The sequence below is a fragment of the Saimiri boliviensis genome, chromosome 15 (assembly GCF_048565385.1).
Source record: "Saimiri boliviensis isolate mSaiBol1 chromosome 15, mSaiBol1.pri, whole genome shotgun sequence".
Lineage (NCBI taxonomy): Eukaryota > Metazoa > Chordata > Mammalia > Primates > Cebidae > Saimiri > Saimiri boliviensis.
The window spans coordinates 21,793,369-21,811,719 of NC_133463.1; the positions used below are offsets into that span (position 1 = coordinate 21,793,369).

Genomic DNA, 18,351 nt, shown 5'->3' on the forward strand with positions numbered 1-18,351 from the left:
TCTCCAAAGAGGATATTCCAGAATATCTTAGGTCAGAGGGAGATCTGCTCTGGTGAGTTAGCTGGGGATTTACCCCCATTTGAATTGTCATTCAAACAATGAAATAAAGATGAGGTCCATTTCACATGTTACAAAACTTAGGTTTGCAAAGTTATTTACCTAAAGGCTATTAGCTAATAAACAAAGACTCTGGTCTTCTGGATCCTAGTACACTCTTATTTTGCTTTTTAAACTAGTAATCATGATCAATAATAATATGTATTGACCATCAAACTCATTGATGCGGTCTTTCTTCTACTCTGGTCTTTATGATTCAAATGAAGCCAAGCCTACATCCTAGCTTCAGAGGTAAGTATATATCCCAGACATGGCCAATTACAATATTCCATTCTTTTAGACATGGTGATGGATTCAAGGATGGATATATGTACCACACTACGATAATCAAAATAAATTGCTGAAAATGTTGTCAGAGAGACTTTCTTCTGAAATTGCTAAAGTTGTAAGATATGAATCCAAAGTGGATGATAGCACTTTTCTACTATGATTAAGGAAAGTCTATCTGACATGAAAACCAATACGCCCATCAAAATGATAGAGGAGTCAGGTGTGGTGGATTGCTCTTGTAGTCACAGCTACTCAGGAGGCTGAGGCAGGAGTATCACTTGAGCCCAGGGAGGTCAAAGTTGCAGTGAGCTGTGATTGTACCACTGCACCCCAGCCAAGGTGACAGAGCAAGACCCATCTCTTAAAAAAATAATAATAAGGAAAGAAAATTGAAACAAGAAGTCTAGTCTCTACATTTAACCATACGTAAAGTCAGTTGAACCTCTAAACTTCTTAGTTATGAGAAGCCAAGGAAAGTCCTTTTCCCATTAATGTCCATTTGATTTTGTTTCTGTCACTTGCAAATGAAAGAATTCTAGCTAATGGATCTTTGTAGACTTTTGTTAATATACAAAATAGATTTTAAAATTGTATTTGAACTTGACCATTGAAGATCATTTGTTAATCCAAGGATATGTAGGTTGCTATCCTTTAGGAGATTGTCATTAACTAATGAGTCCTGTAGGTAAGTCCCACAAGGTGTTATCCTGAGTGAGCTATCCCTAACCTTCTGAACTTCTGAACTGCTTCATTTTGGCAGATTTAGGAAAAAAAAAAAAAGGAAAAAAACACCTTTGTAGGAAATGTACACTTTAAAATACCTGAGGAAGTGTCTCCATTTTCTTTTCCCAATTCTGTTTCATTTTGACAAGTTATGACCTCTAAGCCTAAAAATCATAAGGAAAAAAATGGGGTAATTAAAATAATGAATGATATAAATATTACTCATAGAATATTTTAAAACTCCTACAAACTAATGTCTCTCAATTTTCCATTTGCTTTTATGTTTATCAAAATGCAAAAGGACAACGTTGTTGATATGTCATGTTGTATGATGGATTTATATATAGAATTCATTATAGTCAAAATTAAAATATTATGCCTGATATAGCAGTACTCATTACAGCAAAATGACTCTAGGTTACAGAAATGTCTTTTTAATTTACAGTGTAAGATTATTCCAACAATATAAAAATAGAATTTAATTGTGTTGGGGTAGGATTATTTCCAACATATGTACGAGATGAATTCAAGATTGGGAGTAGGGGGTGTAAAACAAATGTTTCTTCAAAGATGTTTTCCTTCCAGTCTTAATGGTGACAACATTAAACCTGCCCTCTGCAAATTGTGCCATCTGGTCATCACCAGAAGAGACTCGTGACTATGTGGTTTCCATTGGTTCAAGGCAGAGCTTGCCTTCTCCCCTTCACACTAATTTTCTGGTTTGAGCACCCGTGCTCTGAGGCTTTACTTCCCCTATTAAGACATTGACATAAGTATCCCTGTAGTAGTGAAGAAAGGCTTCAAAATGCAAATGAACCACCCTTGCGGTTTCATGTTCTTGTCATGTAGTTTCTTCCTTTCTTCTGTTCCTACAAACAGCAGGGGATATACAGACCTTGAAATCACTAGAAAATGAAATGTTTTCACAGCACTGAGATGTATTTAGTGCTAAGACAGAAATTTAGATCCTTCTATTCTTTTGTAAGGAGAAGCTTTTGAATGAAATAGAAATAATTTCAGGGTGATGGGACATCCCCAGCCTTCAGGTCATGCTGCTCTCTCATCATTTTTTAGGCCGTTTGGTGATAAAAGAAAAGGAAAAAAAGAAAATTTCCTAATCGGAGTTTCGTCAACTGAGTGGATCAACAAGAGAAAATGATCAATTTTATATCCATTAAAGTAACTTTTCATAGATGAGAGATTTCAGAATTAGTGACACTGAGTGCATATTGCTAAATTTATTGTTGACCGTTACTTGGAACTTTTTGTTTGATTTTTCTTTGTCTTCTTCTGTGATGTGGCTTCATTATATATATATATGGTTGTGTCTTTCTTTGAAGTTCACTCTGACAATTTAGTTTGCTTATATTTCATTGTTTTGGGAAGTCACATTCAAAAGAAATTAAGGGTTTTTTTAATTCGAAAAAGCAATAAATCTTTTAACAAATAATATAAATTTTAAAAAAGTAAAAACAGCTGCATGCATTATACATACATATTTTTTATTCTTAAAAAATTTCTTTATTTGATCTTTCTCAGATGATATCAGTATTGGGTTTGTTGCAATTAAATAGTATAATATAAAAAGTAGAGGTAACAAAAATAATCTTTTGTATACTCTCCACCTTACTCCATCCATCTGCCACTATCTCACCGCACTGAGTTAACCAGTGTTGACACCCTCTGATATGCCCTTTTACGCTGCCATGTTTATATATTCCCTGTGGCCATATAGAGAGATTTGGAGGTAATGCTTTAAGTGAAAAATAATCATATCATAAGGGTTTTCTGCAAATTGTGTTATCATTTTGAAAATATGTCATAGAAATTCATGTAAGATTTGTATGATGAATTTTTTAACTTTTAATTACAGAAAATTTCAAACATATACGAAAGTAGAAAGACTTGTATAATTAACCCACATGTACCTATCAACCAGCTTAAAGAAAAATCAACTAAAAGACAATACATTTTTGCATCTTACCCTCCCTACTCATTATTTTGACACAAATTTAGACATCATGCCACCTCAGTCATAAATAGGGGTGTAAAAAACTAATTAATATAAATGATGAGGATTTTTAGTACAACCATAATGCTTTTTAACAATCTGAAAATTAATAGCCAGACATTATTCAAATGTCCAGGTTTCTCATAAATTAAGTCTTATAGTCCTACAGAATTTCTCACAGTGTGGATTTTTTTGGTCAGGAATAACTCACAGGTGGATTTGTATATTTCTCTTGAATGCACACATCTGTTAGTCTCTTTTTTTGGTGATATTAGTAACCATTGATGATCATTGCCTAGTTCTATTAATTCATTAGTGGTTGCAAAATTGTAATTGTCTAATGATACAACTTCTTCTTGATTTATTACCTGGAATACTTCTATAAAAAAAAAAAAAGCCTTTCATCAACAACTTTCTTACTCTGAGGAGAAGTTTGTACAGGAAAGAGAGAACAAATGCTTAAATATTTCCCTTTGCTTACCTCTTTTCAAAATAATGAATAAGATTTCTTATACCCTCCAAAGATGTCCAGTGATTTCTAAGTATAAATACAAATTTATGGATGTAAACATATTTGTAACATATATAAGCATATGTCTCCATCCACTGTGTTTATTATCCTTTATGACATTTAAATGGTCATGTATTTTGCCACAGACTGTGTGACCCCATTTTTGATAGCATCTGATGGCTATTTTGCCATCTTAGAACAAGTTATGCCAGCTTTGGAATTTGACAAAATGCAACATTCTTCCATGATTAAGAAGAGAAAAACACCAACAAATTAGGTATAAAAAGAATGCACCTCAATATATTGAAGAACATATATGATGAGCCCATAGCTAACATTACACTCAGTGGTGAAAAGTGGAAAGTTTTTTCCTCAAGAATAGGAACAAGATGAGAATTCTCACACTCACCACTTCTATTGAATATAGTGTTGGAAGTCCTAGTCCGAGCAACTAGGCAAAGAAAGAAAGAAGAGAGAGAGAGCATAAAAATTAGAAAGAAGTAAAAGTATCTCTGCTTGCAGTTGATATGGTCTTATATTTAGAAAATTCTAAAGACTCCACACACAAGAAACAACTGTCAAAATTAGTAAACAAATTTAATAAAGTTGTAGGATGAGCGTTATTGGTATTGATCAACAAAATCAATACACAAATCAGTTGCATTTCTATATACTAACAACAAACTATCTGAAAAAATAAATTAAGTAAACAAACAGAAAACCAAACACCACATGTTCTCACTCATAAGTAAGAGTTGAACAGTGAGAACACACGGACACAGGGAAGGGAAGATCACATCTATCACACACTGGGGCCTGTTGGGAGCTGGGGGATAAAAGCAGGGAAAGCATTCGGACAAATACCTGATGCATCCAGGGCTTAAAACCTAGATGATGGCTTGATAGACATAGCAAACCACCATAGAACATGTGTACCTATATAACAAGCCTGCACATTCCACACATGTATAGCAGAGCTTAAATGGAAAAAAAAAAAAAAAAGTTGACAGGATTGAAACTCAGAGAAATAAGAAGGGGGGTGGTCATGGGACCCATCCCAGCAGGGTGGGAATCTTTAGATGATTATTAGGAAATGGAATGAAATAAATAGAAATTTATTATGTAAAACAAATGCCTTAATACCCCATCAAAGTTGGAGTGGACCAAAAAGAGCCCCTACTGGTCCCCCAATGTTAGAAAGGCCCAAGCCAACTTCCTATATTTACCCCAGATTGGAGAACTATTTTTTTAAAAAAATCAGAAGGCAAAGATTACAAGGATAAAAAAAAGATAGGGTGGGTATGGTGGCTCACATCTGTAATTCCAGCACTTTGAGAGGGCGAGGTGGGTAGATCACAAGGTCAGGAGTTAGAGACCAGCCTGGCCAACATAGTGAAATCTGTATTTTGTATTTTTACTATTATCTGCTGAAAATACAAAAATTAGCCAGGCATGGTGGTGCACACCTGTAATCCAGTTACTTGGGAGGCTGAGGTAGAAGAATCACTTGGACCCAGGAGGTGGAGGTTTTGGTGAACCAAGACCACATCTCTGCACTCCAGCCTGGGCAACAGCACAAGACTCTATCAAAAAATATAACAAAATAAAATTTAAAAAGAATAAAATGCTTAGGAATAAATTAATCAAGGAAGTGAGGAATCTATACACTGAAAACTACAAAACATCATGAAAAGAAATTTTAAAAGACCAAAAAAAATTGAAATGATATGCCATGTTCATAAGTTGGAAGAATCAATATTGTTAAAATAGTCATACTCCCTTAAGAGATCTACACATTTAATGAAATCTCTATCAGAATTCCAATGTTATTTTTTGCAGAACCAGAGGAAAAAAAATCCTAAAATTCATGTGGAACCACAAAACACCCCAAATAGCCAAATAGCCAAAGCAATCTTGAACAAAATGAACAAAGCTGAAGACATTACACTTATTGACTTCAAATTATATTACAAGGCTATAGTAATAAAAAACATGGTATTGGCATTAAAAACTGACACATAGACCAACGGTACAGAATTGAGAGCCTAAAAATAAACCCATACATATACAGTAAACTAATGTTTGACAAGAATGCCCAGAATACAAAATGAGGAAAATATAGCCTCTTCAATAAATAATATTGGGAAAACTAGATATCCACATGCAAAATAATAAAACCAGTCCCTTATATTATGCCATACACAAAAAATCAACTCAAAATTGATTAAAGACTTCAATATAAGATGTGAAAAAAATAAAACTTGTAGAAGAAAAAACAGGGGAAAAGGTCCTTGAGTCATCTTAGCGATGAATTTTTGGATAAGCACCAAAAGCACAAGCTAGAAATGCAGAATAAACAAATAGGATCACATCAAACCAGAGAGCTTCTGAATAGCAAAGGAAACAACTAACAAAATGAAAACACTCCAGACTGGGCAACATGGCAAAACCCTGTCTCTACTAAAAATACATAAAATTAGCCAGGCGTAGTGCATGCCTGTAGTCAGGTGAGTGCCGGTAGTCTCAGCTACTTGGGAGGCTGAGGTGGGAGAATCACCTGAACCTGGTGTATTAGTCCATTTTCACACACCTATAAAGTAATACTCAAGACTGAGTGATTTATAAAGAAAAGAGGTTTAGTTGACTCACATTTCCCCATGGCAGGAGACCTCAGAAAACTTACAGTCATGGCAGAAAGTGAAGGGAAAGTAAGCACCTTCTTCAAAAGGCAACAAAAGGCTAGAAAAAGTGCATCAATGAGAAAGACCCTCCCACTTATCAATCAACCAGATATCGTGAGAACTCACTCAATATCATGCATAGAGCATGGAAGAAACCATCCCCATGATTCGATCACCTCCCACCAGACCAGTTTCCTCCCTTGACATGTTGGGATTATGGGGATTACAGTTCGAGATGAGATCTGGATGGGAACACAGAGCCAAATCTTATCACCCAGGAAGTCAAGAGTGCAGTGAGCTGTGATCACAGCACTCTACTCCAGCCTGGACAACAATAATAAAACCCTGTCTTTAAAAAAAAGAAAAAAGAAAAGAAAAGATAAAACAACAGAATGGAAGAAATTATTTGCAAACCATACATCCGATAAGGGGTTAATATTCAAAATATACAGACCTCAAACAACTCAACAGTAAGAAAACAGAAAACCTGATTAGAAAATGGCCAAAGGACCTAAGAGGACATTTCTCAAAAGGAGACATACAAATGAGCAACAGGTATATGAAAAGGTACTCAGTATCACCAATCATCAGGAAATTGCAAACCTACCAAACCATAATAATATATCATCTCACACCTATGAGGATGACTTATTATTGACCAGACAAAAGATAATAAGCTTTAACGATGATATGGAAGAAAGGAAACCCTGATACACTGCTAGAGAAAATGTAAATTGGTACAGCCATTAGGAAAAAAACATTAAAGAGATTTCTCAAAATATTAAAAACAGAACTACCATGTGATCCAGCAACCCCACTTCTAGGTATTTATCCAGAGGAACTTAAATCAGGATCTTGAAAAGATACCTGCATGCCTATGTGTTTTGCAGCATAGACAGGATATACAAACAGCCTAAATTTCCACTGATGGACAAAAAAGAAAATGTGGTATACACATACGATGGAATATTATTCAGCTTATTATAAAGAAGGACATTGGATGGGTGCAGTGGCTCACACCTGTTATCCTAGCACTTTGGGAGACTGACGTGGGTGAATCACCTGAGGTCAGGAGTTCGAGACCAGCCTGGCCAACATGGTGAAACCCTGTCTCTATTAAAACTACCAAAAAAAATATTAGCTGGACATGGTGCACTCCTGTAATCCCAGCTACTTGGGAGGCTGAGGCAGGAGAATCAATTGCACCCGGGAGGCAGAGTTTGCAGTGAGCCAAGATTGCACCATTGCCCTCCAGCCTGGGCAACAAGAGTGAAACTCTATCTCAAGAAAGGAAGAAAAAAAAGGAAAGGAGAGGAGAGGAGAAGAGAGGAGAAAATCTTGCCATTTGCAACAGCATGGATGAACCTGGAGGACGTTATGCTAACTGAAATATAAAGACAGATACTATGTGTATGATCTCATTTATATGTGGGTCAAAATAGTCAAATTCATAGAAGCAGAGAGTAGAAGGTTGGTTACCAGGGACTGAGATGAGGAGAAACAGGAAATGGTTGTCAAAGGGCATAAATTTTTATTTACGCAAGATAAGTTCTTGCGCGTTGTTTATAGCTAACAATACTGAATTGTACAATTAAAGTTTGTTGAGAGTATACCTTACGTTAAGTGTTTTCATCAAAGAAGAAAACAATAACAATAATAAAGGTGGCAAGAGGAAACTTTGGGAGGCAATTAATATGTTTATGGCCAGCAGTCACAGTGACTCACGCCTGTAATTCTAGCACTTTGGGAGACCAAGGTGGGTGGATCATTGAGGTCAGGAGTTCGAAACCAGCCTGGCCAACATGGTGAAACCCCATCTCTAGTAAAAAGACAAAAATTAGCCAGGCGTGGTAGTTGGTGCCTATAATCCCAGCTACTCGGGAGGTTGAGTCAAGAGAATCGCTTGAGTCTGGGACGTGGAAGTTGCAGTGAGCCAAAATCACACCATTTCACTACAGCCAGGGTAAAAGAGCAAAGCTCCATCTCAAAAAACAAAAACAATATGTTTATGACTTTGATAGTGATGATGGTTTCATGGGTGTATACTTATCCTCAAACTCATCAAGTTGTATACATTAAGAGTGTACACTTTTTCACATATAACCATACGTCAATACAGTGATATGTATAACATAAGTTAGTAAGTGCAGAATGTTTAAAAGAATATATGGTACATAATAAGTACTAAGTAAATGTAAACTAATATTATTAATTTCAATGTGCTTTTCACATATTTTTACTATTGTGCTTTTTCTTTCCACATTAGTATTCTTAACTTTGCAAGTTTATGTTTTTATTACATCCACCTCAACTCTTTCTCAAACTTAAATCCATACATATTTGTGCAGAATTTTGTCATAGAATTGTATTAAGTGTCTTAAGGAATATATAACAATTATATCATGAAAAAGATGGTGAGTTGAACACCTGTATCTACTCTGATCCCTCCTGAAACTTCACTGAAATAAGAATAAAAGGATTTTCTTTAACGCACAAACCAACAAAACTGTAAAGAACAGGAAAGAAGGCAAGAAAAACAAAATTTTAGAAGCTGGAAAGCAGACAGATGAGTGAGTAGCAAAGGATTTATCAGAAAGGAATATAGTTTATACCAGAAAATTCCCCCAAGGCTTGGAAACTGGTGACAAACTGGTGACACTGGGGACTTCTGGAAGTCAGATGGTTGGGGTGGCCCTGACATAAGGACCATTAAAACCCCAGGGAGTTCATCCCCTAATCCACTCTTTCACACTGTGCCACCACCTCAGCCCACTTTGACAGGAGGCTGGAGCTGTGGCCTCTTCAGGGGCCACTGGGATCAAGGAACTAGGGGGTTGCAGGCTCAGATGGGCGGGGGATGAGGCCTCCCATCCTCTTACCTCCTCAGCTCCCAAAACACAGCAGGAGACAGGAAGTCATCTCTTGGATTTCCACTAGCACGAAAGTGAAGACTTGAAAATACTCACTTGGAAGCTACCCACCCAAGGAAATGGCCCTGCCAGGTCACCAAGAGTAAGCACCACATTTGACAAACCCCTCTGGACCCAGAGCTTCTGTCACCCACCCTTGCATACAAAACAGCAAGGAGGATCATCAGGCATCTGAGGAATGCCGTTAACCTGATAGATAAGACAAGACCCAAAGTAACAAGAGAATGACTCCATGGAAGCAGACACAATATAGGGAAAGAAATGTTATTAAAAAGCAGAAACTATCAGTGATGTCCTCAAATAAATTAGAGAAAACATTGTAGCCATGGAAAGATAATGGAATGCTCTTTAAAAAAGGATTCTGAAAACAAAAACACAGGTCTTAAGCTCTTGGAAATTAAAACTGCAGAAATTATACATATTCCGTAGAAGAGAAGGAAGTTAGGTCTCACAGAAAGTAAAGCAAAAATGAAGGACATGGAAAATAAGAGTAAAAATACGAGAAACAGAAGACTAGTCTGAGAGGTCCAAAAAGGATAGCCAAGAAACAGGGAGGAGGAAACAAACATATTCTAACATTCAAAAACATACTCGCTTCGGCAGCACATATACTAAAATTGGAACGATACAGAGAAGATTAACATGGCCCCTGCGCAAGGATGACACGCAAATTCGTGAAGCGTTCCATATTTAAAAAAAAAAAAAAAAAAAACATACTCAAGAGAATTTCAGAAAATTGAAGCACATGAGTTTAAAGTACAGAATCGACTAAATGCCCCAACAGTGGATGAAATAGATATTACAAAATTTCAGATTTCAGACTGAGAAAAAAGAAAATCCTCAGATTTCTGCCAATCACTGAGTAATAAGAGTTTTTTGAGAGAAAAACAGATCACATATAATGAACCATAAACCTGAATTACTTCAGGCTTCCTAACAGCTACACTTGAGGCAGGATTACAGAGAAGCAATTCCTTCAAACTTCAGATGGAAACATGTTTCATATCTAGAATTTCACCCCCATTCCAACTACAGGTCAAGTCAGAAGGCCAAGGCAGACATTTCCAGACAAACATCAAATTTTTCCCTTGCTTACACCCTTTCTATGAAAACTACTTAAGGATACATACCACAAAAAATGAGGGAGTAACACAGGAAAAAAGGAAGAATAAAATACAGGAAACAGGAGATGGCACACTGAAGAGATGAGGCAAGAATGATGAAGAAGGAAGACCCAGGATGGCAACCATGACCTGGCACACAAGCCAAGCAGGCCAGATGAGCCCAGCTCCGAGGGCTGTGATGGGTATTTTTTCGAGAAGATGCAAATGGGAGAAGAGCTGATCCATCTGAAAGTCTTCAGACTGTGGTTCTTACCTCTTGCTGTTCCTTGTACCACTGACTCCTCTAGATGTTCAGGTTACTAATTTCCCCATAGCATGAAACTTAGACTGGCCTTGAAGCTGAATTATTGATAAGGACAAAAACAAGGCAATTGTTTTCTTCAGAGAAAACAAAACATACCGATTAGGAAAAGGAAGAATTATTTAATACAATGGCTTAGCTTTGAGTAGCCTTTATAATTGTCATGTTATGATAATATAAACACTGAATGCTAATGCAATCAAAATCATAGGACAATGTTGCCAAGATGAAGACGAAAAAGTGCACCTGTATGGTGACAGCAGGAGGAAATAGAATTCAGTCTCTCACATCTGTAGAGGCAGGCATAATATCTCAGCTCAAAGTCAGAAGCAACAAGAAAATCATGGAATTTAGAGATATGGAGGCAAATTTTAAACTCAGCTACAGTAATTGCAAGTGCTTCCTGCCAAGAAGAGAAATCAGGGCGGGGCAGGGCAGAGAGGACTGGTATGTTTCATAACGTAACTTGCAGAATTATCTGGCTCCTTAAACTATGTGTACACATAATTGCAATAAAAGTAAAGGAGAATTGAAATCATTTTTATGAAAATAGAATTATTAAATGACATTTTACAATTCTGTTTCCGAAATGAGATGAAGGGTATTTCTTCAAAGCTTATTTCCATCAAATCCTTTCATCATTTGATGGAGCCTATCCTGTCTTCATTAAAGCAAAATTAGCATTAGCATAATTCATTCATTTATTTATTCAATCAATAAATAGATATCAAGGCATCCTTGCCTTAAAGGAGCTCACCATACCTCAGAGAGAACATTAAATTACATTAAATTGTAATTAAATTAAAAATTAAATCCCCCAGCTGCCTGAAGGAGAGAATAGCAAAGGTGTCAGGAGAGTACAGGACAGGGATAATTTGCCTGAAAATATCGCAGAAAGTTTCACAAAGGGATTTTAAAGACATAAAAGAGGACACTATGTAGATTTTTATTTTACTTTGTAGATTCTCAAGGTAATTTGGTAAAATGAGGTTAAGGAGTATATCTTTGTGCAGATCACTCTATCGAAGGCTATAGGAAACATGATGAATGAGGATAAGGTTTTTACTGCTGGCCCAAAATATAAGAGAGTAAAATAAGCGCTGATATAAAAGTTCAGAGAGCTTCAGGAGAGAAGACACAGAGAGTTGTTCCAGAGAAGGAATCTGGAGTTTTGACAAACTGCAGTTTGAGAGGTGGGACCTGACTAAGTATCTGTTTATTGAATTCCAGAAGCAGCATTCTTGATTTATCTGTCCACTCATAATTCTTTCATTCATTCAACTGCCGTGTATTAAGTACCTACTCTGTACCAGACACTGGGCTGGGGCTCGGTATACAAGGTGTATACTTGAACACAGGCAAAGGAAGACATCACAGAGCAAGTCCAAAGAAAGGAGACGGCTGGCCGGGTCGGTGTACAGGAGGAAGTAGAAGGGAGAACAGGAAGGGAGGAGAGGAGAGAGGTGGCAAGAAAAGATGAGTCATAAAAATCAAAGAAGAAAGGGATGACTACCCGTCATGTTTTATTTTTCCTAACTTCCTCTAACCCCTAAATTATTGCCTGCTTTTAGGAAATTTTAAGCACTTGGAAAAAAAATTCCTAAAATAAACCTATGCAGAAGTTTGATGGCTCCTCTGCGTTCCTTGGGTGGAATATTCTGACAGCCTGAATGGTGCTAAATCGATTGCCCCATTGAGAAGAAACCCTTCCCAGGTCCCAAGCCTGTGGGTCCTTGTGTGATATCCCAGCCCTCCCCCGCCCATCCCTTCACTCCCTAAGAACAGAAACGGAGCAGCTCAGTGTTTCGGAGGTTCATCCGTGTCGTAGCCTGTGTCAGTTTACTTCATTCTTTTAGTTTCTCTTTAAGCTGTTTTGTTGAGAACTGTTTTGTTGAGAACTCATGTTCCATACAGTTCAATCATTTAAAGTGAAAACGTTTCAAGTAGATTCACAGAGTTGTACAACCATGACCACAATCAACTGTAGAACATTTTAATTGCCCCCAAAAGAAACCTTATACCCATTGGCAGTAGTACTGTATTCTTTTTGTAGCTGAGTGCTTTTACCTTGCATTGATAGATTATATTTGGTCTATCCATCCATTTATTGATGAACATCTGAGTTGCTTCAACCTTTTGGCTATTGTAAATAGTGCTTCTATAGACATTTGTTTACAAGTTTCCCTGGAGACAGCAAGCCAATTGGCAGTTACCAGGGACTTGAGAAATGGCCAGGGGCGTGACTTACTAAGTCCAGGGCTTTCTTTTGAGTTGATGACAAAATTTCTGAAATTTGATATTGGGGTTGTACAGCATCGTGAATCTACTTAATGCCACTGAATTGTGTACTTCAAAATAGTTAAAATACTAAATGTCATGTTTTGTGTATTTGCCATAATAATGCTTGCTTTTTCTTCGGTCAGAAGTCTCACTACCTTTGCTCCCACTGTCTCTCACTTGCCCAGGCAGCTTCCTCTTCTCTACCTTTAGAAAGGCCTTTAATAAAGGCTGCACTCTCGGCAGCACTTGGGTGTCACTTGAAACTGTAGAAAAAAGGTGCCCAAAACAGTTTATTCTAACAGGAGAGTTTACCTGGGTGACATATTCTGCAAACAATCCCCATGGACAATCCAGTCATTCCCATCTCCATGTCTGAACTTCTTCCTTCACTTTAACTGCTGAAATATTTTCATTTCTATTAAAATGGTTTCTTAAATATAAATAGCTGCAATCTCATTCCAATTCATTCCATGATTCCAGTCTCCTTACATACACATATGCATGTGAGTGTACACGCACGCACACACACACACGCCCTGCACTTGGAACCCTGCCTGCTCTCCTTTCTCTTACTCTGGGAAGAGAATATTATCTCCAGGGCTCTGTGGGCTACAAGGCCCACCTTTCTATTCCTTGAGATGAACAAAGAGGCAGGGACCCGAGTGGTGATTCCTAAGGATGAGAGATTTCTCATGTATGGCCAGCAGAGGTGGAAGGAAAAGGTTCAAGTTTCCTTGGTCATTGGGAGTGGACAGTGCCTCAGAGCTGGCATGGGCTTGAGACTCCTCCCCACCCCACCTCCAACTCCAGTTTTCTTGAGAAGAGTGACAGTAAAGGTAATCTATTCACTCCCTATTCCTCACTGTTTGCCTTTATCTGCTGACTGGGCGAGACTTCTTAATTGCTGAGGAAGTTTTGCACGTTGTTTTTCTTAGCCACAGCAGGCAAGGACTGTGCCTAATAATTAGAACAAGCTAGTGATAAGAATTGCAGAAGAGTCTTAGGAACTTAACATTAATGAGTAGATAGATGATTCTTAACTGCCTGCTACACCCATGTTTGTAAAATCATGTTAAAGTGATTTTAAAATCTATGGTAAGTTTCCAAACAAAAATAAATTCTGGTCAGGCATGGTGGCTCAAGCCTGTAATCTCAACACTTTGGGAGGCCAAGGTGGGAGGATTCCTTGAGGACAGGAGTTTAAGACCAGCCTGGGCAACATAGTAAAACTCCATCTCTACAAAAAATATATATATATTAAAACATTAGCCAGACATGGTGTCACTTGCCTGTAATCCCATCTACTCAGGAGGCTGAGATGGGAGGATTGCTTAAACTTGGGAGATCAAGGCTGCAGTGAGCCATGATTGTGCCACTGCACTCTAGCTTGGGTAACAAAGCAAAACCTTGACTAAAAAAAAAAAAAAAAAAAAAAATCTAAAACAGAAATCTGAGGTGCTTGCATTTGATATTTGTGTGTCTTCAAGAGAGAGAAAAGATGCCTGTTTCATTATTAATTTATATTTTACTTGGGTTTGTTTTATTAGTAGAAAATTTTGTCTTTAGAAATAGACAATAAGGTATCTTGAAATTTTAAATTTGGTGAGGACTGGGCATGGTGATTCACACCTATAAATCCCAGCACTTTGGGAGGCCCAGGTGAGCAGATTGCTTGAGGTCAGGAGTTCGAGACCAGCCTGGTGAAATTCCATCTCTACTAAAAATACAAAAATTCACCAGACGTGGTGTCACTTGCCTGTAATCCCAGCCACTCGGGAGGCTGAGGTGGGAGGATAGCTTGAGCCTGAGAGACAGAAGTTACAGTGAGCCGAGATTATGCCACTACAATCCAGCCTGGGCAACAGAGCGAGATAACTAAGTAAATAAACAATAAATAAATAAATAAATTTAGTGAGGAGCAAATGTAAGTGCTTAGAATCCTCAAAGCTGAGGATTTGTTTTATTTATCTCTAGGGAAAATCTGAGAATACATGATCTGAATTTGCTTGGCTATTCACCTTCATTTTTACTATGAAAGTTTTGATTTGCCTTGTATCCTCTTACAAAATTCTGATACTGTCTTTGCTTTGTCTTTATTTCCTAAGAAATTATTTCTTTTGTTCTTAATAGAAGACTCCAAAGACATATCCCCCGACTCAATGTTGACTTACAGATCCTTTCAGAGTTTTGCATCACAGGAGGTTCTTTAGATTCTCAACTAGAAGCCAAATGAGTCACCATTTTGTCTTCTACCTCTTTCAAAAATAATTTGTTTTTGAAATAATAGCTTTATTGTGCTATAATCCACATATTGTACAATTCATCTTTTTAAAATGTACAATTTAAAGGTATTTAGTATATTCACAGAGTTGTACAACTGTCATCACAATCAATTTTGCAACATTTAATCACTCTCAAAAGAAACCTCATATCCATGCACACTAATTCACCACCGCCCCTCCCCAGTTCCTGACAACCACTAATCTAGTTTCTGTCTCCATAGATTTGTCTATTCTAGATATTTTTCATAAATAGAATCATAATGTTTGTTCTTTTTTGTCTGTCTAATTTCACTTTTCACAATGTTTTCAAGGTTCATGTTGTATCATATATCATTACTTCATTCCCTTCTATGGACAATGACTATTGAATTGTATGAATATACCACATTTTATTTATTCATTCATCAGTTGATGGACATTTGGGTCATTTCTATCCTTTAGTTATTACTCAAAGTGCTACTATTAAAATATGGGTACAAGTCCTTGTGTGGACGTATGTTTTCATTTCTCTCATGTTCACATACACATTTTAACTTAAGAAAGACTAGACTTGTATCTGAAATGACTTGGATGGGTGTCTCTGTGCCTGGAAAGGAAGAGGAGAGGGAATCAAAGGAACGCGTTAACAGTAAGGAGAAGGGACTTACTTCACTAATATCCCAATTTGCAAATCCCTCTAATACCATCTGATATCATCACATCGTAGAATCACAATTTTACATGTGAGCAACTAAGAACCCAGAAAAGGTAAATAACTTGCTCAACAGTTTGTTGAAAACCATCTGGGCCAAGGGCCAATGGTTCCTATTTCATAGTAAACTTCCTTTTCCACCACCTGCATTGAATTAGTACGCATTGATATCCAGGTGGTGTCTAATTAGAAAAATTTAAGTTGCCAAGGATCCTATTTTAAAAAAAAAAAAAAAAAAAAGTTGAGAATTGGCTAGGATTTTCTTCATTTCACCAGGAACAGAAATATCTCTGTTAATCAAAGCTAACTCTTATGGAGGTCTTAGTATGCACTATGTACTAAGCAACCTTTTGCCTAAGCTCGTATTTAATTTCGAAAAGAACCCCATTTTACAAATTAAGGAATCAAATTTAAAAAAAAAAAAAAAAGTCAAACAGCTTTAATACATGGCGATGAAGCAAGCTGAAGCCAGAAACATCAGACTGTGAGATTTGGTTATGAAGTATTTTGCTGTGCTGATAGAAACAAATAAACATACTCTGTCTCCTTTCTTTGTTCTCTCACTCCCACTGCTGTTTTAATAGGTTGAGTTTTTGTTTGTTTGTTTTTGTTTTTGTTTTTGAGACAGAGTCTCTCTCTGTCACCTGGGCTGAAGTGCAGTGGCTCCATCTCATCTCACTGCAACCTCTGCCTCCCAGGTTCGGGCAATTCTCCTGCCTCAGCCTCCTGAGTAGCTGGAATTGCAGGCCCCCACCATTACACCCAGCTAATTTTTTGTACTTTTAGTAGAGATAGGGTTTCACCACGTTGGCAAGGCTGTTCTCAAACTCCTGACCTCATGATTTGCCTGCCTCGGCCTCCCAAAGTGCTGGGATGACAGGTGAGAGCCACCATGCCTGACTGGTAGGTTATTAGTTTTAAACAACCTACAAGTGGGATATTTGTAAACTGGGAATGTTTATAAATTTACAATTATGCTAAGCAAAAATACGAAATCATTCCATGTCTAAACAAAATCATATATATCCTCCAAAATTGTCAACAAAAGTGATACATTCTTCATCTCAATCCAGGATGACAAATGATTTTTGAACTCAAATGTAAACTCCAGTCAATTGTTAGTGGCTCCTGGAGTACTGTGTTGAAAATGATTCTAGAGCCTTGATCTAAATGAATTCTAAAGTCTGAATGTTTTTAAAAATTATCACATCAAGGCCACACACTGCCCCGCTGTCTGCTCCCACCCACCCACAACCCACCACCCCACAGATTGGCTCAGCTCTCCCCTGTGCCATGTCTGGTTCCGCCAGCATTGCTGCTATGAAGAAAGTACATCAACAACTCTGGCTGGAGGCTGGGCTCAGCTGTATCAAAGTAGCCAGGTATCTTCAAACTTGAGGCAATTCTGTCTGCAGAATGCTCCACATGACTCCTTGCTGACGAGTATCTTCGAGTACAAAACCCTCCAGACTCCAGAAAGTCTGTTCCCTTTTGTGGTCAAATAAACCTTTCAAAGGTTTCCCAAACCACTTCTCATGAACCAGTGAATATTCAAAAGAGAGCTACAAATTCAAAGCCTGTACAAAGGCTTACCCCTATAACATATGTGCCCTAATATATACACTTCTACCTTTTTAGTCCTTCATATCAACCTCTCTGAATTTTCATGAATTTCTATTTCACAAGGGTAATTATTTTATATACACTGGCAGCAGCATAACAAAAACTGTAGTATAAAAACAATTCTCATATTAAAGTGAGGGCAGCAGAATTTGGTTATGTGTATGTGCCTTTTTAACGTCATTTTTTTCATAGATATAACCACTTGCTTTTTTTTACTTTAAAAAATAAGATTCTGAGACCAAGCATGGTGTGTCTCACACCTGTAAGCCCAGCATTTTGGGAGACTGAGGTTGGCGATCGCTTGAGCTCAGGAGTTCAAGACCAGCCTGGAAACATAGCAAAACTGCATCTCTACTAAAAAAAAATAAAAATAAATAAAACTTTTTAAAAGCTGTGTGTAGAGCCGGGCACAGTGGCTCACGTCTGTAATGCCAGCACTTTGGGAGGTCAAGGCAGACAGATCACAATGTCAAGAGATCAAGACCATCCTGGCCAAGATGGTGAAACCCTGTCTCTACTAAAAATACAAAAATTAGCTGGGTGTGGTGGCAGGTACCTATAGTCCAAGCTACTTGGGAGGCTGAGGCAGGAAAATCACTTGAACCTGGGAGACAGAGGTTTCAGTAAGCTGAGATCACACCACTGCACTCCAGCCTGGGGACAGAACAAGACTCTATCTAAAAAAAACAATGAGAACACATGGACACAGGGAGGGGAGCACTACACACTGGGGTCAGTTGGGGGGAAATGGGGGAGGGAGGGGGGTGGGGAGGTGGGAAGAGATAGCATGGGGAGAAAGGACAGATA

At 37.7% G+C, this 18,351-nt stretch overlaps 1 non-coding gene and 1 pseudogene across 1 annotated transcript; both read left to right on the forward strand.

Annotated features, from left to right (window-relative positions):
* Positions 1 to 9,830: 9,830 nt before the first annotated feature.
* On the forward strand, positions 9,831 to 9,937 carry LOC120362387 (U6 spliceosomal RNA). Its single transcript, XR_005578303.1, has one exon. It is a non-coding gene; the product is annotated as a U6 spliceosomal RNA (small nuclear RNA).
* A 7,277-nt stretch (positions 9,938 to 17,214) lies between these two features.
* On the forward strand, positions 17,215 to 17,460 carry LOC120362164 (guanine nucleotide-binding protein G(I)/G(S)/G(O) subunit gamma-5 pseudogene; annotated as a pseudogene).
* Positions 17,461 to 18,351: the final 891 nt, after the last annotated feature.